This window comes from Anser brachyrhynchus, assembly GCF_964034855.1.
Source record: "Anser brachyrhynchus genome assembly, chromosome: 14".
In the NCBI taxonomy this organism is placed as follows: Eukaryota; Metazoa; Chordata; class Aves; order Anseriformes; family Anatidae; genus Anser; species Anser brachyrhynchus.
Window position 1 is genome coordinate 16,823,997 of NC_137709.1, and position 26,003 is coordinate 16,849,999.

Consider the following 26,003-nt stretch of genomic DNA (forward strand, 5'->3'; position numbering starts at 1 on the left):
TAAGCCCCTAAGAAAATTATCTACATTTGAAGTAAAGTCAACAGGCCTGTTCCCATCAGCCATCCTGACTCTCACTGCTGACATCATCCTCACTGAAAACTAAGACAAAAGTATTAACAACATTTTAGTTGTGGACTATCAATGTCCCCATCAGTCCAACTTGACTACAAAATAGACCCAATGCTTCTTCACATTTTGTCTTGTGACTTAACTATTGAAAAAAATATATCGATCAATTCCACTGTGAAACAATCAAACAAAAAACCCTTGAGTTTTGGAAATCTATTGCAACATTTTTTCAATTCACAGATTCAGATTTCATGAATCACATGGTTCCATCTTCCCCTCCTTCCTTTGTCAAGTTTTGCTTATTTCTAATATCTTCTCTGAGAGCTTTCATTGTTACCTCCAAAACATCTCCCAGTGGCTTGTACCTTTTGTCTTTCATGCTACACACACCATTTTCAGGCAGTTGTTGCTATTTTGATAGAAAGAAGCAGTGCAGATCTGTTTGATGTGGACAAAAGCTTTGAAAGTATTTTAGTCAACAAACAAGTATTTTTCATTTGATAGAGTATATTCTCTGGAATGCCTTTTTTTTTAAAAAAAAGGAAAGAGGTTAAAATAAATAAGCAAACAAATTCTTGAGCCAATCCTAAACTGCTCTGTGATGTGCTTACAATAAAGTCAATCTACTTTTGACTACTTCAGAATTCAAATTCACAGTTTCACATACTCTATTACATATGCATGGATAAATACTTCACTTAATACTGGTACTTGTCACTGCCATAGCAATATCAGTATTGCTCCCCAGAAAACTGAGTTCAGATGTAAAGTTAGAAATTTAATTTAATTTATTATTTAAGGTGGTTATTATATTAAGGTGGTTCCCAGCCCTCAAGGAGTGCACAGAGCTCCTGGTTACACACCTCGATTTTCCAGGGACTCATTGAGTCTGAGAGGAAACGATTCTGATAGAATCAGAGAGGCAAAAGTTGCCAACACAGCTCTGTCATCATTATGCTACATAGTACTTTAATATGCTACATGCTGACAGTTTATGTATCCTACACGTGGACATGACAGTAAGTTATATATTTCATCTAACCCATCTGAACTCAGAGGAAATCAATAAAAGGGCAAATATAATTCATAAAATAATCATCCTCTCTGATCTCTCACTCTTCATGATGAAGGAGCAACATACCCTCGTTGTGAGGAGTTAGCAACATGCCGTCTTACCCTTTCCATATATTTCCATTCTGCTCGGCTTGCACCAACTACACTTTTCGTTCAATCAAGTTTCAAAATTGAAAATTATATTTCAAATTGCCCAGCTGATTATCATCATTAGAGCACAAACCAATCGTGCACAGCAATTTAAGTACAGGTTCAGAAGAAAAGTCTCTATGTTTTTGTGTTCATACAGGACTAGATGAGTGGTTTTTATACCATCTTCGCCTTTCTAATGGCCAATAAAAGAGAACTAATCAGAGTAACAGCCTCCTGGACTACCTACCAGTTTTCACACTGCAAGAGTATAACAATGCTGGGGAGAGAGACTGTTACAGGTGTTTGCTAATAATTTTTTCTGTTACAGCTTTCTTTTTTTCTTTCCTTTTTTATTTTTTTTTTCCCTTCCTCTTTCTTCTCTAAGGAACCCTGATTCTAAGTATTAGGGATTATTGCTAAAGGCTCTCATTTGGGCTATTCCAGCAAGGCTATTAAGTATGAGATCTCACCCTATTTTCCTCTACTTTCTTTAGCTTCAAAACAAGTCAGTCCTTCAAAATACAATTCATGTTGCATATGTTCAGATGGAGAAGATTTAATTCAGCTGTCTTTTAATTCAGCTTGTCTTTTTTAGGCAATATCCAGCCACACAGGTATAAACAGCTACCTGGTTAAAAAAATTGTTTTTACTAAATCAGTTTTATATTTTGTCATCTGGATTACAGACATGGCAAAGTCCTATGACCAGATTACCTGGCTGCTCTTCACCATATTGTTACTAGCAAGAAAATAGACAAAATACCTATTTTTCTGTCTGAATTCTAGGAAAGCTCTATACCCCTTCACACTCTTACCTTTCTATATTCCTCCTGTAGCACTGTACACCATTAACATGCAGTGACCAGGTTTACTAAGAAGCTTTCAGGGCTCAGACCCACTTAAGAGTGCCCCTCAGCCCATCTTCTCCCCCACTCCTTTATGGACAGCACAGAGAAAGCAGAAGAAAGGAAAACAAGAGGTATTTATCATAAAACAGTGTAAATTATTTTGGCACATTCTTCCCACAGCAACTTCCAAAATAAGACACACAATTTAGATAGGTTTCTTCTTCCCCTTATCTGTTTAATAAACATATTTCTTAGGTATATTTATAGCCATTTTTACTTTGAGAATGCTTTCAGAGAAGCATTTAGAAGAAATGAACTAAGAAGTAAGATTTCACAAGATATCTTTTAAGCCATGAAGTTTTTCTTTCCTTTTTTATTAAGACGCCCCAAAAAACAGAAAATGTATCTGTATTTCTATGACACACAGACTTGACTTTTAACTAGGCAGCTCAAGTATAGCTAAAATTAACATAGCAGCTACAGAAAATACATTTTATCTGAAAACATTAACAAAAGCAAGCAAACAAAAAAACCCACCAAACCACAGGACAAATACTCAGGTAGTTAAGTGAAGTGCATGGAGCTAGGAACAGTGAACTAGCCATCCTGCATTGTAACTGTAAGAATAATCATTACAGCATTAACAGCAGTACAGATACACGCTATAATTACCTCAGTTTGGCATAATAACAATTAGAACAGAAAAAAAAATAGGGAAAGGGGAATAAGAAAAATGAAGAAAGGAGACAGTTTTAATTAATTAGATTTGTTTGTTCTATACATAAATACTACCTTACCTACTCAGAAAATAGAAATATCCTCCACAACCCATCTCGCTTCAGACCTACTAAGGGCATAAGCATGCTCACAGCAACTATCCATTAGCTGCAGCCAGCTCAGCTTCAGCTAATTTAAAGAATCACAAGCACAGCAGTATGAAATCAAGAGAACTTAGACAACTGAAAGTACTTTAACTGTGTAAGAGGCCAGGTACCCATAGATTTACTTCTGTTGTATATCCCAACTGTGAGATAGTAGTTAGAAAGATTGTTATAACATAGTCCCAAGAAGTTTAATTATAAACCCTATACCTTTTCAGAATCCTATATTTTTATTTCACTTCCAAATCAATGTTATTTAATACCTTAAAATAAACAAGCAAACAAAAAACAAACACAACACTTTAGTTCCTTTTTAAGTCTCTCAATTTATAACACAGGTGAAAAAGATCACGACTGAAGTTTTGGTCTCCTGAATCCTAATCTAGTCTCTTCACCACAAAAATACCTTGTTTTCAAATCTTAGATAGTTTTCTTCAAGTAATTTAATTCAAACAATTTTCTTCAAGTAATTTTGTAAAACACGTTCCCAGCCACTAGAAGTGGAATAGGGAGCAAATTACTGAAATCCAGCTGAGTCTAAAGCTGCATTAACTTTAAGCACTCTCTTACAGGGTTGTACGACACAGGAAGAAACTTCTGGCTACTTAAACATGAGCTGAGCTGGGCTGTAATTTCTTAGTGGTAGGTTGTGGATGTGGTGCAGTTGTTCCCTACATCCACACAGACTGTACTTCTGAAACATCTCCTCAGGGCTAATTTGCGTGCTGACCAGCTTCTAACCTACTCTCAAAAGCACAGTAGAAATGGTCACCCAGCTCCTCTCCTCCAGAACACCTTCCTCCTCCAGTCTGAGCTCCTCTTGTAACATAGAGATGCAGTACTACAAGAACTCTGTTCTATTTTAAAGCACGCAGAATGCATCCATTACCTGTTGAAATACGAACTTGGGTTGACAACTCTTGAGCTGAAAACATTAGCATATAGGAGAGATTGCAAAGGCAGATCTGCTGGTTTGCACAAATGACCTCCTGATCAGGTAAACGTGGCACCTGGAATTGAAGCAGCTGGGGTGAGGTGGGGTGGCAGTGTGTGTGGCCTCCCCTTTCACCTGATCTGATATGCAGGGACATAATGCATCTCAACACGCTTTGTTCATAACTGGATCATTGTCCATCTGCCCATGACATGATTCGCACCAACTTCTTTCACGAAAGACATTTATTCCTGAGGGGAGGAGATCATTCCCAAAATGCTGTCCTATGGAGAGGAAATGTTTCTTTCACATGTTTTCATCACCATAGCGTTTTCAAGAAATAGTAGTTAAGTGGGCCTTGAATTCCTATTTCCAGCCATAAACAGTAAATATGTCTATCTCAGACAATCTCATTTACTAATTTAATTATTACTTGCATCATCAGCTTACCATACCAGTTTATAACTGAACAGAAGCAGAATGAAGGCCAATATGTGAGGAAGGATGGATTGCTGAGAACAGAATCAAAGTACATCTCTCATCAAGCAGCTGGTCCTGCCCCATCAGTGCTTTAGCCAATTAACAAAGCTCAAAGTGAGCTGAACTTCACTACAAGTATTCTTTTTAATTACTACATCACATGATACTCCTAGTAGCTTAAAAGCCACAAGTATCAGCCTAATGTGTTACAAAATGTGTTACGAGGAGCGGCTGAGGGAGCTGGGATTGTTCAGCCTGGAGAAGAGGAGGCTCAGGGGCGACCTTATCGCACTCTACAGGTACCTTAAAGGAGGCTGTAGAGAGGTGGGGGTTGGTCTATTCTCCCACGTGCCTGGTGACAGGATGAGGGGGAATGGGCTGAAGTTGTGCCAGGGGAGGTTTAGGTTGGATATTAGGAAGAACTTCTTTACTGAAAGTGTTGTTGGGCATTGGAATGGGCTGCCCAGGGAGGTGGTTGAGGCACCATCCCTGGAGGTCTTTAAGAGACGTTTAGATGTAGAGCTTAGTGATATGGTTTAGAGGAGGGCTTGTTAGTGTTAGGTCAGAGGTTGGACTGGGTGATCTTGGAGGTCTCTTTCAACCTAGACGGTTCTGTGATTCTGTGAAAATCAGGAGCTGCTTTATTAAAATCTTTAGATCAAGTTAACTTTTCACAAATCACTCTGGTGCTTCAGAAAAATGCCCATCGCAGGCTGCTGGGCAAAGAGACTGGAGAATCTCCCCAAAAAGCCTTTGAAAGATCATTCTGAGATACTGCTCTGACTCGGGCATAATAAATGTATGCTACCCAAATGAGGTGGTAGAGGTTTATTTGATTTCAGATGCCATATCAGTTGCTTAGTACTAATACCACAGACTGGAAATGAAAAACATCTAGCACTATCACCACTAAATAATTTATTCAGACCTTAATGCTGTCTGTATAATACATTACTCAAAACAGACTTGTTGCAGTGCCAGCATGCACTGAAATAATCCCAATAGAAAGTGATCATATAAATCTGACCTTGTTTTTTATAACAAGTAAATGTAAAGAGAGGAAGGAGAACAATCTGAACTCTGTTTAACACCTTCAGCATCTGCTTGAAAACAAAAGTGAAGACTAATGTCGACCTAAACAACTCATTCCATGTTTTACTTACTCAAGGCAAAACAAGCAACAGAACAAGTGGTGAATAGAATTCCAATAAAATATATGCCTTTTCTTTTTATTTTTTTCCCCAGACAAAAGGGCACAAAATCAGTTTTCATTTGGCTTGGTGACTATCCTGTATTTGAACAGAATGTTACATATTCATTTCATTTATCATTTAAAGTCAGATAATCAGGAAGTCATTATGTGGCCTGCATCGGGCAGCTATTCGATTAGAGCATAATTGAACACTCTGTAATGCAGCCAAAGCTGGCAGGTTGGGAATGCATAATATCCTTCTCATGATATTTTGAAGCAGGGGAAAACTGTAGGAAAATCATTGTCATTCAAAACCTGACAACCAAGTGAAAAAGGCTGGAATCTCTGGTACTCAGAACAGACAGACAACTTTATTTTGTAAGCTACTGAGACATGTTGTGCTTTCTGTATTTATCAAATTATAAGACATTGTTGCGGTAAGATTATAAGTGAAAGCAGCAGACTTCATTTGGACCACTTTTCTTTGTCATTCATCTGTGGCAAACCAGTGATCAAACATGAAAATGAGAGGAAAAGTTAGACTCAGAACAGCCATGTTATACACCTGGATTTGAAATGTTCCGATTGCTGAGAACAGCTATTAAAAATGACATAAATAAAGCAAACCACACAGCTTGCGAAAAATTTGGCTATCCAGTTCTGGAGTATTCAAATTACAGGCCAGTATTGTAAGAGGCTTGAGATCAAAATGGTAGTTTTTTAAGAGAATTGAAACTGTACTTACAATTAGTAGCAATAGAAGGTTTATAATTAAAAGCCTGTTTTCTCCCAAGATTATAGGAATATATTTCAGTGTAAACTTACAATTCCTTTAGTAAGCACCTATGTATTTTTACTGATCTCTAAAATCTGCCCACACACACAGATCCATCAGTAACATAAACATCATTCTTCCCTCAGAGATCAGGGAAAGGCCTTAGAGTTGTAGCTTTTACTTGCATATTTTCATGACACAAACAAGCAGATGAATAGGGCTAGGAGTTGTTGCCTGCTATCATTGAACTAGGAAAGTGTCTCAACTACCATGGGAGACTGGAAACACTTTTTAGACCCAAGTATCTTGGAGCAGCTGTAGTTAGTAACATGCAAAGCAGGCATCTTAAGCTTTCCAGATTGCCCTGCTGTTTCTTCTACCAGTGTGCTGTCTGTACAGCACTGCATGTCAGAATATGTCAGAAGTTGGTCATAAGGTGATTAAAGAAATACATATATAGTACTTTCCTACCTGTGCAGTCAGTGAGTAAACAAAATAATAATTGACCACTGAAAGATTGGCCTAATTTTTACTTGGTTGCCACACTGATGTATGTGTTTGTTTTTCCCCGGAAAATTAAGTCTAGATAGCCAACATTAAAAAGGTTGAGAAAATTACATGACTGGGGACACAAGCAGGAAGCTCCCTGTGTAATCCAGACAACACAATAACCTTTGTTGTCCTAAATCATTCAGCCTATGTTACTAACAAAGCCTGGAAATATAATGGAGCCTTTCAGCATGATTTGTAAATCACTTGAGGTAATTCAAAACCCAACGGGAGTTGTATCCCAGGCTAGAATAAATCCAGGCATTAGATGCCTTCCTTTAAAACAAAGGCGACATCTTGAGCTCTTTTGCGGGTATAAGTGTCAGGACCCATAGAGCAGAAAAGTACTGCTTCAGGCTGTGCTCCACTAATTCCCCAGGCAGCTGCCAAACCCCTTGGGGTTTGCAGTGAAATTCGCACGTACACTCAATTTCATAATTGCGTTCCACAGAATACATCTATCAAGTGTATCACTGGCTGTATGTTGGCACAAAGGGCGGCATCCAGAGAGCACCTTGTCCTGGTGAGGAAAAGCTCTGGTGTGAAAAGGAAATGATGAAAGAAAGAAACAGTGAGAAAAACTGTTTGGAATGGCAACCATCTCACTTGTATTCTCTCTAATCCTCCAACATTACAACGCTATCAAATACCAAGTATGTGTCACTCATGAGATTCTCTGGAATTATTTCTCAGATCAGCACATGATTTTCAGAACAAAGAGCAAGATACCGTATTTAGACTCCAATATCAATTTATAATTATTTCAACATGTATACTTATGCCAAGTAGTTTGTAACCTTGCAAATTTTCTAATCTAATGTGAAAGTCAAAAAATTGCTACTATCTTTCAAAGCATTTACCTTTATTTGACTTTCCTCCCACTTTTTTTTTTTTTCCTCACTGTCTGGCTATCTGCCTTCTAACGCTAACAAGCACAAACAGGAGTAAATCCAGTGGAGCAGCACTAAACTGCATTATTCTTCCAGAGGTCATCTCTCTCCTCTGTTTAAGGAGCAGCCTAGGGGTTGCACTCTGCTGCATTATGCCAGCTTTGTTACCTGATACCACAAATCTTCAGAGCTGCTGAGGATTATAGCCAGTGAGGAAAGAATAAAGAAAATTAAAGAAGAAAACTGGAACTACTTGTCAGGCATTTCAACTTTTCACATATTTTGGTTTCTATAGCTAGATGAAAATATTAAACATCCATCCATAAAAGTCCGGAGAAACTCTGCCCCTTGGTTTAGATGAAACATGTATTTCTAAGGGCAGAACGCCCCTCACTCTTTTGACATTGCATCTCTCTATCTCACGTTACATTGGCATATTTCTCTGGTTTTCATTGAAAAACTTATTGTCAAATATCCACTCAGAATGAGATCACAGGCCTGTGGAAAACAGAAGATTTCAAAGTTCTTAAAGCGCTACAAATCTTTTCAGTGCTCCTGCTGCTAAAAAGGGCTGACTCAACCCTGACTACACATCTGAGTGCAACAAAATCTTTGGGCAGTTTTTCATTTGGAGATGACACTTTCAGCTCAGCTTCATTTTCCTGTGAAGTTAAATTTGCCATAAACAATGAAGCACCAGTAATGTATCCATATTTCTTTTGACTCCTTCCCTCGAATTCCCATAACGGGAGAATATTTTAAAAAACAAATGTAATTCAGCTGCTGTGCAACATCAAGTTTTATAACTGACCTGGCCATCTTTACAAATTCCAGAGGTAAGTCAATGCCATCCCTTATTTTCATTCAGCACAGACTTCAGTATTGCAACTAAAGTCATATTATTATTATTACTCATGACAACGTATCCTTAGAATACGTACACAAGGTTTGCAAGCAACTAAACTCATTTGCATCTGCAGAGTGAGTCAGGTCAAATTAATTTTGTATTGAAAGTAGTATGTACTACTAGAATGTAGGTGCCAGGATGCTGATAAACATATCCAGACACAGCGTAAGTCTTAAGTAAGATCTACGATGGTGCTCTGGCAAAAAATAAAATTAAAAATAAAAAATATCCCTGCAACTGGGCACAGTGTGGTTGAAAAGATAGAGCTATTTTTCCCAGAGAAGCTGCACACTACTCAAAAGCCTGAAATATTTAACGTAAAGGTATAAAATGGGAAGCTATAATTTAAGTAAGATTCAAAGAGTGCTCCAACACGCAGCTTTATGAGATTTTCAATTATAACTAAAATAACTGAAGATGTAAACAGAGACAGAAATGACTGTACCATCAAACATCTGCTTCATAATTATTTGAACAGCAGAATGCTTATGAATCTCCCATCTATTTATAATCCTGGCATATACCGAAATTTCTCATAGAGTATTAGTCTACTTGGAAGGATACAATGCAGTAAAAATATTATTTCCCATACTGATATGTTGTGCTTAGTCCGTGAGACAACAGCCTACTCTTTGCAACTTAGTTACTTGCTGTTTAAAGTTGTGATTGTAAGAATTCATGTAAGAAACTACATCTGCCAAAGCCCTACATCATTCATTATCCAAGCTTTTAGAGATTGATATTGCATAACATGAACAACCTTTCAAAAAAAAAAAAAAAGCTTGTACCACACTGACTTGCATTAAGAGCTTCTCTGAAAAGAAAATATGGAGGCCAAGTCTGTTGCTCCCAAACACCTCTTTAACAATAAGCTATAAAAGAGAGAGATCCACATAACAATGTATTTTAAAGTGAAATCCTGTAGTGCATTTTTCCCCCAAAACATAACATTGAAAAATAAACAAAATTGTAAGTTACTCTTTCATTATTACAGCTATTGCAATCACTTCTAGCCTACAGAAACGATAATACACACGAAGTTAACTCAAGCAACTAACAAAAAAAAGGAAGAGGTGAAATGATGAAATTAACTAAAAAATCATCAAATTTTAAATCCTTCCAGCAAATTACTGGGAGACCGAAAACAGCTGAGATGGTCAGAAAAAGCATGGGCACAAGATCACAACTTTGAAGGCAGCATGATCGCACCAGATGGTTTTACAGTGGCTTAAGAAAAGGTTTCTACCTTGTTATTTTTGAATGTGAGGAAAACCCTTACCCTCTAACCTCATCCCTCTTTCCATAAAGTGTATACGTAAAATTTTCATTTAGCATCTTTAGCAATCTTACATTTGGTTTGAATAGTACATTTTCATTTCATTCATCATTTAAAGACAGATAATCAGAAAGTCATTACATCGGCTGACACCAGGCCCTCCGCTCGATTGTATTGTAATTGAGCACTGCAGAGCGTGTGCCAGATCTAATGGATAATGAATATATTATGTCAGCAGAACCGCCTTGGCAAAGCTCCTGGGGAATCAGAGGGGGCTACTGCAGTGACATGTAGGGTCACAGATGTTGTGCTGATTTACTGATGGAGTGATTGTGTAATTAGGTAATCAATGGTGGGTAGAGGACTATATGTGGACAGCTTATTTTATATAAATAGAGACCATACGAGTACAAGGCTCACATTCTGAACAATGTAAGACTGTATTTGGTTTGGCTTAATTCTTTGCAAATTCTTGATACACTCCAAAAGCCTGAGGGTGCAAGGCCAGCAGCAGAGGTCTGACTCCAGTTCAAACACCACAGTGACCTATTTTTACAAACTTTTCACAACATTATCCATGTAACTCAGAAAGCTCAAATTTTTTATGTTGATTAAAATAAAATTCATCCTGCTTTGCAGTTCAGCTGTACTTGTACTACAGCTTTTAGCATTTCCTGCAGTGGTAAAAAGCGGTCCTTGTGATAAAACTGTGCAACATCTCAAACCATTTCTCTACATTTCCTCTGCTCTCCCTAAAAGGATTTAGTAACATTACTTTGTTCTTTCGTTGTTGTTTTCCCCAAAAAATGTAAAGGGAGAGGATTTGCATCCTAAAATACTCTTATAAACATGATATATATCTGTGATAGAAATCAAAATTTTCTTCATGAAAAAATGTAACTTTTTTAAAAAAACGTTAAGTCAGATGGTCAAGGTCTTTACTAATGATGATGAACAGTTGCAAATTCAGATTTCTGTCTTTTTCTTAATTTCGACTGACTGAATAATGGCAGCTTCTCTCTAAAGCACATTAAAATGGAATCAGAGAGAGGTGCAAGTCTGAGACTTGGCTTCTTGCACGGCCGCTCAGCAGAGGGTTATGTAATGCAGGCACTCCCCAGCGCAGGAATACACCTGTCTGGTTCCCAGTCATGTTAGTGACAGTGCCTCAGCTGGGGTTTTGGCATCCACGGGAACTTCCCTATGGTGTCTGTGACAACAAGTTCCAGTTGGGGTTTGGCAGCTGTGAGGATTTCCTCCCAGGACTCTGTGACAAGCTTGCAGTAACGTGGATCTCAGGGGCAAAACATTACTTATTTATTCCTCCAAATATCAAGTAGGGAGACAAAGTATGAACAGGCAAAGCCCATAAACTGGTATAACTGATAGCAATGCTTTATTTCATTTGTGGTGAAGAGGAGCAGATGGCTCCAGCTTCTACCTTTCTCTGTCTGGAAGCCTTTGCCAAACTGTCAGCTTTTCACTGACAGCCCAGGCAGTCACTTACTCAGTTCCCCTTCTTTTGCTACGGACATGGGATCAGCTTTGGTGCCAGGCTTTAACCCTGGAAATAATAATCCATTCCAGGCAGAGGGAAGCCAAAGAGAGAATGTGCCTTAACAAAAGCAGGACAAATCCTTTCCTTTTCTCCTCCCTGCTACATTTCTTTAAGATTTCTTTTTAATCTACTCCGTAGTAGGTAGACCACAATAAACAAATGGAAACATGGGGCAGGTAAGTTCATAACAAATAATTCAGATTTGTCTCAGTTTACCACAATCAGCAACTTCATCCCTAACAAGTGAACTGTAAGGATTGATATAATTTAGTTGTGTGTATATATATATATATATATCAATCATATATATATATATACACACAGCCCATTTCTGGAATTATGCCAAAGGTCATGCCATTTCAGACCAGTTCACCAAAAACGTTTTGATTGTGAGAGATGACAAGTGAAAGCCTAATTTTCAGAGTCAGGCACAACTCTAACACAAGTCTGTAGAATGAATAAATTTTAAATAGTTTTAAAAGCCAAGCTAAAAATGTCTACTATGGGTTATCTCAAACTGATAGCATGTTTAAAACTGAAATTTAATCTCATCCAGCTTCAGTTTCCTTATGTGGGAACCCAGTTTTTTTTTGTTTTTGTTTTTTGCCTTTGAAATTAGAGTAATGTTATCATGAAATTTTAAATGATGGTTTTATTAATCTTTCATGTTTGCACAGTGTTTAGCCCTTTTAAAAGTATGGAAGAGCAAGAAGATGAAAATTCTTGAAGATGTAAAGAGATATTGGCTGGAGCAAAGTGTGCCCTCATGCTTTACAAACCTAGAGGAAAGAAGGTGAAAGATATTCACACATGATAGAGATGGAGGGGGTAAACAGAAGAAATGTATGGATGAAAGAGAAGAATCTTTCCCAGCAGCTCCTCAATTCTTAGCCAAGAACAGAGAGAACAGTCTTCATACACTAGAATCTTTTCAAAGCCCAGAGATGAAGGAAGAGAGGAGAAAAGGACAGGCAAAATAAGTAGATAAGAATGAAAGGAAAATGAACCTGAGGTGGATGTAAATAGAATGGAAATAACATTTAACATAAAAATATCAATCCCGGCTATTATCGTTTCTAGCTACGTTTATTATTTTTAAAGGACCTGGAACACACAAGATGAAGCCCTAACTTAAATCACTGGAAATGTTTTAGGGCACATCTTTATTACTATTCAACTTTATTATTTGCAACTTCTATACTGCTCGGTGTGGATTTATGACTAAATTATTGACAGTATTTTTGCAAACACCTTTAAAAAAAGATCATGTGTAAATTAACTTAAAGGACTCAAATGCTCAGCAAAAATAACTTGGAATTATTATAATATAAATAAGATACATAATATAGAAAGATGATATTAACAAATGAAAAATATATTTAAATACTAAAATCAAAATAAGATTTAATCATGAAATTGAAGTAATTCATATTAACTGTTCCCTTTAAAATTTCACAAAATAGTTTCTCAGTATAAAACAGTGAGCTTTCAAAGCGCTTCCAAAGAGCTTTCAAAATGCTACTTTAAAACATTTTTTTTCCCCATGCATATTTTTGAGCTGATTGTAAGTGAAAGAATTCTTGTTCTTAAATGTGTTTTTATGCACGCTGGACTTCTACACTTCAAATTACCTCCAACGGTCAATATAGACCTTTTTTTGTTTCCACAATAATAAAAGGGATTCCTTAAATTTAGAGACATTTTAATGCACAGAAAAGGATATGGTATTCTACTTCTGAAAGAAATATATGATCTTGCTAAATTCTAAGTTTTATTAGAAGTATTGTTACCTGATGTGTTGAGGCTCACCTTCAGTTTCTGCCTCTTTGTAAGGGACTATTCCTGACATTGCAGTTTGTTGCTGTTAAGAGGTAATTTTGACAAGAGTGACTGCTCAGTAGTTAATATCTAATGTCCTTAATTCAGCCCTCATGTCACCACGTACTGCCATGCCATCCTAAGACTTTCAGTTTGCTGCAGGACTTCATCTGGCACCTTTTAACACTGTGCTGCCAGTTCTGTAACATGCTGAATGTCATAATGCCACTTCCATCCTACCTTGCTGCTGTACCTCTTTACTCCCTGCACAACAGGAGAAAACTGAAATAGCTCCAGAAGAAAAATTCCAGATCCAAGACACTGTATAATGTGTAGATGATAGTGAAATGTTTTTTTTTCTTTCCCCTCAAGTGTCTGTATTCTCTCAGAAATGAAAAATGGACTAATTTATTTATCTCCTACTAAGGTCTAAAACTCAGGAAAAGAGAGAACAATCTTAATTCTGAGAGATTAATCAGAAGACAGGAATGGATATTCTACATTCTCTCCCTCGCTGTAGTATCTAAGAAACAGCATGCCACGAACACATGAAGTCTTTCCTTCAATGCATATATCCTAAACAACTTTGTCCTTGCTAGGGAGGAGGAATATACGCTATGACAAAGCACGCGATAGAGATGATTTTTAATGGAATTTTTCATTGCTAAAGAAGTAATGATACAGCAGCCTCACAGCACAATGTCTTATTTTAGAGATGAACTGTCATTTCATTCATGTCATTCAAACAGGAAACTTTCCTTCCCTTTTCTATAAAGCCAAGCATTCAGAGTTCTCATCATTTGAGAACTATAGCACTTCCAAAGAGGCCTAAGACAACATTATTGCATGCCAGAAATCAGTCTTGCAAGTTCAAGTGATAAAATGTAAAATGTCAAACATACACTTTTTCTTGTCAAATTCATATTCTTCTACTGTATATATAATGTACAACTTATGTAACTTCCATCAACTTGCTGGATTTCTTGAAGGAGAAAAAGCAGTTCCTGAAAGTCATTTTTAAGGGAGAAAGAAAGAATTTTGAGAACTATTTCCTTCTGCAAATCCTCTCAATATAGATTTGAAATAACACAAAAACAAACAAACAAACCCAACATACAACAATGTCCACAATGTCTGTCTTCTGCAATGTCTGTCTTCGGTACAGTTTATAATTCTACTGATTTTGGAACATTTTTTCTAATTATCTGAACATTTTCTCTGAGCAATTTACTTTGAAAAACTTCTTGTCTTGGCACATTCAAAATCTCATGGCATTCATGCCAAGGACAGTAAATTGTATTTGACAGAGTTGAACCATGAAAGGAGTAAGTAACTCATGTTACACAAGGCTCTGCCTCAAGGATTAACTTCAGTGTGGATTGCATATACTACTTCCATGAAACTGTTAAATATTGAGCATTAACTACCAATTTAATATCAAACTTTTGCAACCCACAATTCCAAAAAAAATGCATTCATACAGAACACTGGATAGGCATAAATATATTTAATAACTGTTAAATCATTTGCAGGATCTTTACAATGAAATTCTGTTGTTATTTTTAAGCCCATGGTAGCAAAAGCATTCAAGAACACCTCTACACTTGAAGGCAAGACTGACCATAATTACTTTGCTGAGCTACAACATAATGATTAAAAATACATTTATACATTGAACCTATTGATACTGTGACCTCAAACAAGGCTCTTGCTCCTAAAGACCTTGTGTTAACTGTTCCACAAAGACCATCCCAGTACCTTTTGCTTCAATTTGTCTCTTTCACTTTTTTTTTGATATGAAAATATAGTTGCTTTCTTCACTTCTCTCGTAGGGAATGTGGTATTTAAGAAAATACTTTTTTTTTCCTCTAACCCCCATTAGAATATACATGCTAGATTTGTGCTTTATTTCTTTCTTAATTTCTGTTTTACATGGTGGCCTAAAAGCATTTCACAGGTGTTTGCTGGAACTCAGACTATTTGGAACTCCTTCATGCTCTCTAAAAGGCAATTAAAATGTGTCTGCAAATTACCTCATGTGGTCTGAAGCACAGCTGCCTCTCATCCCCCTGTTACTACGCAGTGTGTCCAAACAGAATAGAAAAGCTGCTTTGATACCTGCAGTTTACAAAGGCAAATCATGCCTTCATGAATGACAAAAATTCTCTGCATGCTTCTTAAGTCTTCAATGCATTTGCCTTTGTTGCCACAAAAAAATAAAAAATAAAAATAAGAGAAACAACTAGTTAGTTAAGTAAATACAGGCAATAGGAAACCAGCAAGTACTCAAGTACTTCACAGAACAGTTGCTGCATGCTTACAAACCCTGGGTATGTGCAAAGATAACAGGTAAAGCACAAGTGATTTGAAGTGGATAAGATGCATGGGATAGAATTTCTATTTCTTGCTGCTGCTTGAAAGGGAAGGGTAAAAAAAAAATCCATTATCCTAGCAGATGTACTTACAGAACTTATTATCATTCTGCAAAGCTCTGGCAATTAAGAACTCAGTTCAAGTTTCTGATTTTAGCTACTTTTCAGAGAGATCAAATTCTCTTAAATGAAGGTGTTTTTTTTTTATTTCTCTCTCAATCCTTACTGAACACTCACTTCAGTGGAAAGTCTGCTTGACTAAAGGCTGAATGAAAGAACCTAAAAGCCTTTTGTTTCAATTGTTTCGTCCAGTCTATTTCACTTTAAAAACGAGTTATTTATGAGCCTGTACATTTATATTTTCCCACCAGCTGTTGATAAATGAAAGTAAAATTCAGCAAGGTGCTTAATCACATGACTTACTATATGCATTTGGCAGTTTTAGATGAGCTTGAAGTTATCCAAGTCTAAAACAGAATGGTTGAAATCCAACACTGTTTTTCTGGCCAGCTGCAGAAAGGAAATGGCATGTCTTGCCTTTTTTACACTCTGGGGGCAACAGAGTCCAGAATACCTTCCAGGCTATAGTCACATCCTCAGATCTGCCTTCTGTTCCAACATCATCGGCACAAATGGTAGCAAGAAAGCCTGCAAATCCTTTAACATTCTTGTATCTACAGCACCCATCCCATCAAATGTACCTTGAGCTCCCATTATTGCCTTGTCCCCTTCCAGCTATAGCTAACCCCCTCCAATATTTTCCCACTTCTCCCCCATCTGCTGTGATCTCCACTTAAGTCTCTGCAGTCACAACACTCTGCTACACCCAGCTGCAAAAATCCTCAACACCACACCCACACTTACTCCTGACAGATTCAGTCTTTTCTGTTTTTCTGCTCACCCTCTCTTTAATTTCAGTCTTCTCTTAGTCTGTGATACTCATTCCCTTACTGTTACTTTCTTCCAGTAAGCCACACAAGATGAGCAGGTAATTGCTATAAATTTTAAACAAAGCAATGTTTGGTTGTTACAAAACAACATACTATTGTTGCTTAATGGGAAGTTTTAGATGAGAACTGTTGATTAAATTCTGGGCTCAACAGGTCTCTTGTGAAAGTGGCAGCTGTAGGTCTGAAGGCAACCCTAAATATTTTCTACATTTTTCAGTGCAGTCACATACTCAGTAATGTTGTGTGAAGTTCCTAGGCTAAATTCCAATTCCTAACACGTAGAGGAGACTTGCAGATTACAGCAAGATCTATCTGTAGATACACAAGAACAAAACATAGTCTAGAATGTAACTTTCACAGCAATTACACAGCAGCAAAAATCCTCAGGTGTGATCCCCCAAACTCTTATGCGAATCATTCACTAGGACTGTGTACATAAGCATGAAAGAAAAATCCACATTTCTTGACCCTGCATCTTCACAGTGTGCTTACAAATGGGCAGTGCATTCTTCTTACAATAGCCTAAGTGATAACCTTGTCTTTTACATGAATACGAAGTTATTAGCTTTGTCAGTCTTACGAGATGTTGGAATAATTGTTTCAGTTCCTGGTTTCACATCTATTTTAAAAGACCAGAAAAAGAATTTCCTATTATCACATAACATCCAACCATCAGAGTTACAGAATGAAACTTCCAGTTAAACAAAATGATGCTTGTAAATTCCTAGGGATATCATCTTCTGAATTCCTACAGCATCTCATCTAGCACTTGTCCATCTTACCTGTTTACTCAATGTATTATCATGGATTATCAAATAGTTACATTATCAGTTATGGATGTGATTATCATATCTTTACAAACCTTGCAGAAGAGAATTTAAAAGTTGTTTCAGTTTTAGAAGGATGAATGCTACTTCCCAGTGAAAGAAAACAAAACCCAACCAAGAGATAAAAAAGATTTTTCTACATGATAATTGAGCACAAAGAAATTACTGTTGTTTGTGAAAGCAACTATTGAAAGCTCTTTTAAAATAGAAGTATTCTGAATCTTACTCTGTGCTCAGTCTGAAGCACAGTTATGCCCAGCCAAGACAGACACATACACAGTTAATTATATCAAGTAAACATATTCATAATTTTGTAAATAAAATGCACCCATAATTAAATCATCTAACTAGTGATATAAGACAAATATTTTCAGAATTGCAGAAATTTGGCAATGTCATCTTGCAAAGTCTCACGTGTCACTGTAGTGGTGACATCAGTTCTCAATCTCCTCTCTTTGAATGTAGTTTAAGATCCTATCATTAAACTAGTAAGAATTTTTTTTTTTAAACTTAATGATAGTATATGTTATGTAATACAGTGTATTTAGAACTGCCAGTACTCCAAATCTTGATGCTTATTATACCTGGAGCAAAGTCTCGCACAAGTTCTACTGAGTGAACCTAGAAGTTGACTACCTATGACTCACTTAATTATCAGCTCCATTTGAGCAAGCATGATTCATGTAAATGTCTTACAGGACCTATTTCTCAATAAAGCAAAATTTCCATTTACTTTAGAAATGAAAGATTAAAAATGGACAAGAATTCTGGGAAATTATGTTTTCATCAGTACGATGAGCACTTTTTTTTTTTAAGACTTGAAGGGAATGTATATCAAGGAAAACTGCATTGTTCATGAATAAGAAAAAATATTTCATTACATTACACAAATGTTCAAACCTGTTTAGTTACTTTATATACTTCAGGGTGTCAGTGTACACTAGTCTTCTCATCTCAATTTCACTTTTTTGAAGTGTGTCATCTTCTTTCATGTGTTTGTATAGTAGTTGGAAGTCAGGGGAACTGTAGCTCCTATGCACCACAAACTTCAGTGAGGCTACTCACCTGCATTCAATTATATATTAAGTATGTGCTGAATCATGTGAAAAAAAATCTTTTTTCCATGTTGAATTAGGTAACATTTCTTCCACTTCATCCTACAGATGTATCATTTTCATTTCACTCGTCTTTTACACAAATCTCAGATGCCGATTCAGGTGTGCTCTCCCCCACTCTCTCAAACTGACACCACTTGTCCAATTGATTGACATAACTTAAATACCTTTACCAAATAAAAATTATAGTGGAAATACTGAAAGACCTACACATAAGCACTCCAGGAAAAAAAAAAATATCTGACTGCTTCTCCTATGAGGTTTGTTTCTGGTTTAAAAGAGTATACAAACCAAACGTCTGCCACCGACTTTGTACTTTTACAAGCACTAACATTTTAACAGCAGAAATGTTAAATATCAAAGTAATAGATGAGCATTCCACTAAAAGGCAATTTCACTAAATACCACAGGTATTAATCTTTCTGAGTCTTAATTATACCCTTTTGACATATTATCCTTATTTGACCTTTCCTCCAGAACTGCAGTGAATAGATGTGAGATAGGTAGGCAAATTCAGTTACAGTTTCCCCCAGACATGCATCAGTCTAATGCAAAGGAATGAATGGACATAAAGATGGAACTCATATGCACTGCAGAAAGCCACTAAGCTACTATTTTCTGAAAGTTATCAATTAAGTTCTAGATTTTGTTCCAGGATTTTCTAGCAGCTTCCCTTTTCTAGCTTTGACCGCACCACAGAAAATAAAGTTTTAATGAATTACGAAGACCACAGACTATAAGATATTGCTGAAGAACTAAACTCTGAAGTAGAACTATCCAAGCAACATTTAAAAACAATTAGTAATGGCAGTCCTTAATCAAAGAAACTGAATTTCAGTTGAGAATAGTAAGGACTGGCAGTTCCAAGATTAAAAAACTAATGATTCTGCCATTAAGCCACACTCACACCAATCAATACTGAAAAGCATCCAGATTTTTTTTTTTTTAGATCAACTGAATAAGCAAAAGTAGTAAGCTGGGCATATAAAATTTAGGAAACGTTGCATGAAGAAGTATAGTGTAGTGAAAGATGGGCAAGAAATCTGAATACCACTCTGAACTTAAGCAAGTTGCTTAATCTTTCTTGGTCACAGTTTTCACGCTGATGTTTGAGATACCCTCTCTCACTATTACCTGCCCTTGTCCAATGCTCACATCATTCTTCATAGAGATTACAAGTGTAGGAAGACATTTAACTACTGTTATACAGTTTAACTCAAAGTGAAATTTTGCTTTATGAATTCTGTCACATTTACAGCAATAAAGTGTATCTTGCAAAAGTTTTATAGCAATCCATGTTCTCTGTAAAGTTCACACCATGACCTGCTATGCAGCATAAATAATCATTCGTACCTGTAATGGCCTTTCATTAGAAAAACATGGCCTAAAAGATATGGTCTGAAAGTAAAGCACTAACAAATTTTTGAGCTAAAATGCTTGCTGATTCAGTCTGAGACTTATGGTTGATTTTTTAGAATGTTTTCACTTTTTAATTACCTTTTTAGCAATGTTTTTGTTGCCTAATCATTCTCATATGTAACACTAAGCTGAATATAGCCTTAAGATGAATTCTTATCAATTCATTTGCACAATTCTACTTGAAAAATACAGTATCAACCAATTAAAATAAAAACACTAAAAAAACCCACAAACATATCTCCAGAAACGCAGACTTTCTGTACATTGAAGATGTTCTTCTCACTCTATATTATCTGTATTTTAACCATAAATTAATATAAATACATAAAATAAAAAAATTACAATGACAAAAATTAACAACTACTGAGTTGTTAGTATATAAATGCAAACGATATTTTAATCATGCCAACCATTATCTGAGACAAATCCATATCTGTTTTTCAGAGTCCTTCTAACAATCCCAGTTTCCTGAATATGAACAGCAATTAAGTAAATAATATTTGGTAAGTATTTATTCTGCGTAGCTGTACTGATTTTAAACAAACAAACAACTCTTTAAATTCACACTGCATTAAGAATTCCTGTTTTGGTGATATTTATATTGAGTGGTTATTAATGCTAAACGGCGGGATAGGTGCTCTTGAATTTTTTGAGAGATGGATTGGGGCTGCTGAACCACTTTGTTGTATTCTTCATTTCCATTTCTAATGGTTCAAGACAGACTACTGAAGTGATTTTAATAGCTTACACCCATGAATATAAGAAAATTAAGCTCTGCCTGTCTGTAAATGCTAAAGAGCTTTAATAAGAGCATATAAAATTGTATCCCTACAATCACTGAAGTATTCACAAATGGCATCTTTTTCTAGATTAAACTTGTTGGATTACATATAATCACTGCATATGGTGATCTAGTCTTTTTTTTTTCCCTCCTGAGAAATGTGTGTTTAAATTCCTAATCATGTACTTTTGAGAATGGGATTCATTGTTAAAATTCTAAGTGTCTAAGACTGAACTTTCAAACCTACACAACAGGTGAGAAATAGACAGGAGAAAGATCACTATTTTGTACACATATACAGGAATCATGGGGAGAAAACGTATTCAAACATATTTAAGTCTAATTTCTTTTATTTTGATTAAGGTGCTAGTGAAAGTTATTTCTGTGAAAATGTCTCCCCTACTATTAACACCTAATGCATGCATATGTAATTATAAATGTAATTATGCTAATTCTTTTAAATAGTTTAATATGAATTGTGTCTATACAGTTTGGGTTTTACTGACTATGAAGGTAAAAGAAGAGTTTCAAAACTGATGTAGAGCAATACTCCTATTGCTCAATGGATTAACTCTCTCTTACATTACTCATGTCTTACCCAAAGGTATTGTACCTAGTGGATTAGTACTTTAAATACTGCTAGGATACAAAAGGTCTTTATAGTAAAATGCAATCTAGTAATTATTATCCAAGACTTTCAATAATTTTTTGATGTTTGGTTTGAGTTTTCAGGAGGAAGATTAAAAAAAAGAAAAAATGAAAAAAATATTTTCAGGTGATATAAGAGTCTTCAATGTCTCATCTATCAATTTTCTTCAGATCTTTAAATTCACAGTGTGACTTATATTCCATGAAATAGGGTCATTGACATCTGAAAACGTACTACAAAAAATATATACTTCAAATCCCATGGACTGAAACACATAATCGTCTAATGAAAAGGTTATCCAGTGTGTTAAATCCATCACTTACAGAAATTTTTTCTTGCTTCTAAGTGAACAAATTTTGCTGCATTTTAACAGAGGAAAAGCTTCATGTTGACTGAAAAATTCTGTGGGTACTGTACTGTTTGTCCATAAGCACAGAGTGACTTTTTTTCTAAATGGAAGATTTTATACAGTGGTATCCCTAAATTAACCATCACATTTATATGTTCTTTGGCTTGAAAATTCCTATTTCTTGTATTACTGCCATTTCTAGCATTTATCAAAACAAGATAAATAAGGTCTAACACTGGAAGGAGACCTCAAATTAAATACTGATGAACAAAAGTACTTAAAAACTATTACCAAGCTGTTCCACAACACGACACTGCCTTTAAAATATACGACCTTTAAGACAGTGCTTATTGGAATCTTATTTATTTTGTCTCTATAAAATATTTTTTATTACGTTTTCAAGCTTTTTTCTTTACGTATATGGGAGCTGTAATTCTCTGTAACCAAATGATCTCTAGAGCAGAGGCTTAAAGAAACCTATGGCACAATTTATGGTTAATACTAACTTTTACTAGTTGCATTGTTAATGCAAAGTAAACTAAAAATTGCATTTTTCTATTCAGGAAAATTACAAAATAAATGACAGGATATGAAATGACAATCTGTAAACCATTAAAATAACCAGATTATATTTTAAACGCATGGAGCAATGAACAATTGTATTTGTATTTAGGTTTTTACTACTCCCACTGAAGACAATTATGTTACAAAATTTAATCACACCTATGTTTATCAGATTAGACCTTAACTTTCCGTTTTTTAAGCAGAGTAATTGCTGGAAGAGTTCTTTACATTGCCAAGAAGCCTTAGGTCTGTCTTATTTAAATCAAATAAAATATAAACAAACAATTAAGAGACTATTTACAGCAATTGTGACTGGAAGACTGATACTCCAGATTCTTTATAACTGTTATCAAACTGAACAGAAGAATATATTTATTTTGATTTTATGCTGTAAGTGGTCTGAAGCAGTGCATTGCAGAATTCATTCATGGGCAGCAATAAACATGTAATCTCACCACTCTCTCACTTCTAGGTTGAAGACAACTTCGATAGTGCTCCTATCAAGCTATGTAAGAAAATAATACATTTGGAAGCATGATAAACAAGAAAGAACCTCTGCAATTGGTATTAACAGTCAGAAAGGGGGAAAAAAGAAAAAACACCAAAAAAGAAAAAGCATATTTCATCCATTAAAGACTCACAGAAACAGAACGAACACATTTTAAAGGCTTTCTTTAAAAAAAAAAAAAAAAATGTATCAGAACGCTTGTCGTTATATTCTATAGTAACTGTAGAAGTTACTTAGGCAGTGTAGTTTAATTCAAATCTTTTTTTTATGAAAGCTGGTAATTTTTGGTACTTCATTGTGAGTAAGATGTGATTTGTAAAGGAGTAAAGTGATGCATAGTTATGAGTCCTATTCAGTCCTCAACTGAAACTCCCAAAAGATGTTGACTTCTATGCCCACAAAAAAGAGCTAAACAGCTCACAAAAGAGACAGAAATGTGGATATCCCTTACTTGTACTCTTCCCAATATCCTGAGTTTTAAGTCAGTCATATCTAAAAGCATAGAGCTAGAAAATGGATTCAGTCATGCATCAATTCTAACACAGATTTTGTTCAATTTTTGAGCACTATTTTACCATTTAAATGTGGTGTGAAATCTGCACACCTAACAAGAGGACAGCTGTTTTTTTTTGTTTGTTTTGTTTTCCTTCAAATTTTCAGAATAAACAGATGTTTTCTTCAATTCCAGTGGAATCCTGAAGTAAAGGTTGTCCCTGCACTTCTTAGGAGAACCAGTAAGTGAAACCTCACTGAAAATGTTCACCACTCACAAGCATTACAAGCCCGAATACCAACAAACAAACAGAACAAAACAACTGCCATCCCAAATAACCAAGCTGCCAGCTTTTCCAAACTCTTATGATCATCATTATGAAGCCCAAACATCTAAAAAATCACATTCTGCACTGCCTTGATCCTAGAGTCACTTTTTGATCTTCAAAATTCAGCCATCTTCCTTGAGTAGATCTACTACTTCTGAAGCTCTTGCTTTTTGTGTGCTAAGAGATAAAACACAGTGGTAAAGTAGCTAAAATTGCCACTGCAGTACTGACTTCAGTATGGATTGTCGCTGCTTATACAGAGTTTTTCACTGAGGAATTTTTCATTTTGTCATATGCGTGCAAGGCTCTGGTATAGAGAAAAGGAATGAGACTGCTTTATGCAAGGGCGAATCTCACTCGAACTATTCACAGATGTGCACTTCATCATGTTTACTGCTCTTGCTGGACTTGGCCCAGGAAATTTGACCACAAGTCTCTGAAGTCTTCGGAACATTTATTTCTGATTTCTATTGATTTTAGATCATAGATTTATAGACATATTGTTAGTATCTCAATTCTATAACCCATATATATGGGTGTTCATCTACGTTATACAGAGATGTCTGTCTGAGGCTTTCACTCAATAGTTTTCTACTGTCTTGTGTCTTAGGAAATGGTTATTTGAGTACATTCTGGAGACATGATGTCAAAACACTAAAAATGGTGTTTTACTCTGAAGATGGTAGAGTTTATATGGTGTCAGTTAATCTATAATGATTAAATTCTTCACTAGTACTTTAGCAATAACATTATGAAAGTCAAATTCTGATCTCTGTAAATAAATACAGTCATTCTTTATTATCTAAAACAGTAATTAGAACCAGGCTTGTTTCAGATTCCCCGGGCTCTTGCTGTATAAAAGAAAGAAAGAACGAACCAGACATGTTCTCTTATGCATGACTAACACTATTTTCTGAGGTAAGACAGACACAAGCTTTGTCTGTTTTGGTCATTTAAAAGGTTTATTGTAAGTCGTAATAAACTAAGATAAAGCAAAGCTTGAATTAATTAAAGATAATTTATTTTGGTTTCAGAGCAGTAGTTATTGTGCTGACCATATATTGAAAGATAGGTGCTTCTGTTGACACACATGCCAGAAGGACTTTCCAGCGAGACCACATACAGGGTTTCCCTGCTCATGAACAATACGTTTTTTGTAACTGCAAGTGAGCTTCAAGTACGGTTGCAACCAGGTACAAAAAAGTCAAGGAATGAATGTTCTTGTTGATGGGACAATGGGAAATATTCTTTACTAGTTTTTTAGGTAACAGAACATTAACAACATTATTGATAGTGTTCTAATTAACACTAGTAGAAAAGCACAGCAGGAATTTATTAAAATGGATTTATCAGTGCATCAGAATTCATGATGTTCAAGGCAAAAGCAACCAGGGCACTTTGAGTAACAGTTTTAAGTGGATGATTAGCTAAGGGGATTCAACACTTAATAGCCAAAATAAATTACTATAATTATTTTATTACCTATGCTAACTGATTTCATTGTTTTTATTGAAATAACAGCTCCCTAAAGAATAGAATGTTGCTTCAAAGAATCCCAGCTGCAAGCTCTGTGTTCTCTTGTGGCAATCAAAAACAACAACAAAAATAGCTGTCATTAATAATACTCTTAATAACCATGCTGCAGCATCGTAGAAATACATTCCACATTTTTCTGTACACCTGGACTTGAATATGAAGTTTTCTAGCCACTGGAGGGTTTTAGGTGGAATTAAAATAAATCTATAAAGCATTTATTAAAATAAACATGAATATTTATGGAGAACAATGGAGTGCTTTAAATAGATCTATAATAAATAAGTCTGATCAGCTGAGGAGCCTGAGAAATCTTTTATTTGACCATAAAAGAATTATTTAAAAATTCTGTATACTTCTGGTTTTGTTCTCACTGTTAAGTGTTAAAAAATATATACAGTAGGCCAGACTGATTTCCAAAGAACCTCAGCAAAACGTATAGTGAATTTTTATGGAGTTCTTTACAGATCCTACCTAGGTCTGGCTTTGAGTTAATTCATATTCATACCAGTGTGTATTGCTGTTCAATACCTACTGCACCCTCCTTTTTACATCCTACTACAATTCAGAACCTACTGGAAAAACTCCAGGTAGCTTATGTGAACTACGAATTGTACTTATTTTCTTTACCTCCTCTTGCACCCTTAAAACAACAGCAGTATACAAGAAAGAGCTTAATTTATTTAATTAATGGCTTAATTTGCAGGCAGCATTTTACTGATTTGCACCAGA

General features: G+C 35.7%; 1 protein-coding gene across 34 annotated transcripts in view; it reads right to left on the reverse strand.

Moving 5' to 3' along the window:
• Positions 1-26,003, reverse strand: part of TENM2 (teneurin transmembrane protein 2) — a 1,469,731-nt gene that overhangs the window by 813,222 nt on the left and 630,506 nt on the right. For 2 of the 34 annotated variants that reach the window (XM_080555529.1, XM_080555525.1), the window contains exon 1: positions 2,921-3,419. The exons of 31 other annotated variants lie outside the window; for them this stretch is intronic. The gene's annotated coding sequence lies outside the window, so the exon portion shown is untranslated. Of the gene's footprint in view, positions 1-2,920; positions 3,420-3,893; positions 3,909-26,003 lie in introns of those variants that run through there. One more of the 34 variants, XM_080555527.1, reaches the window with a different exon arrangement.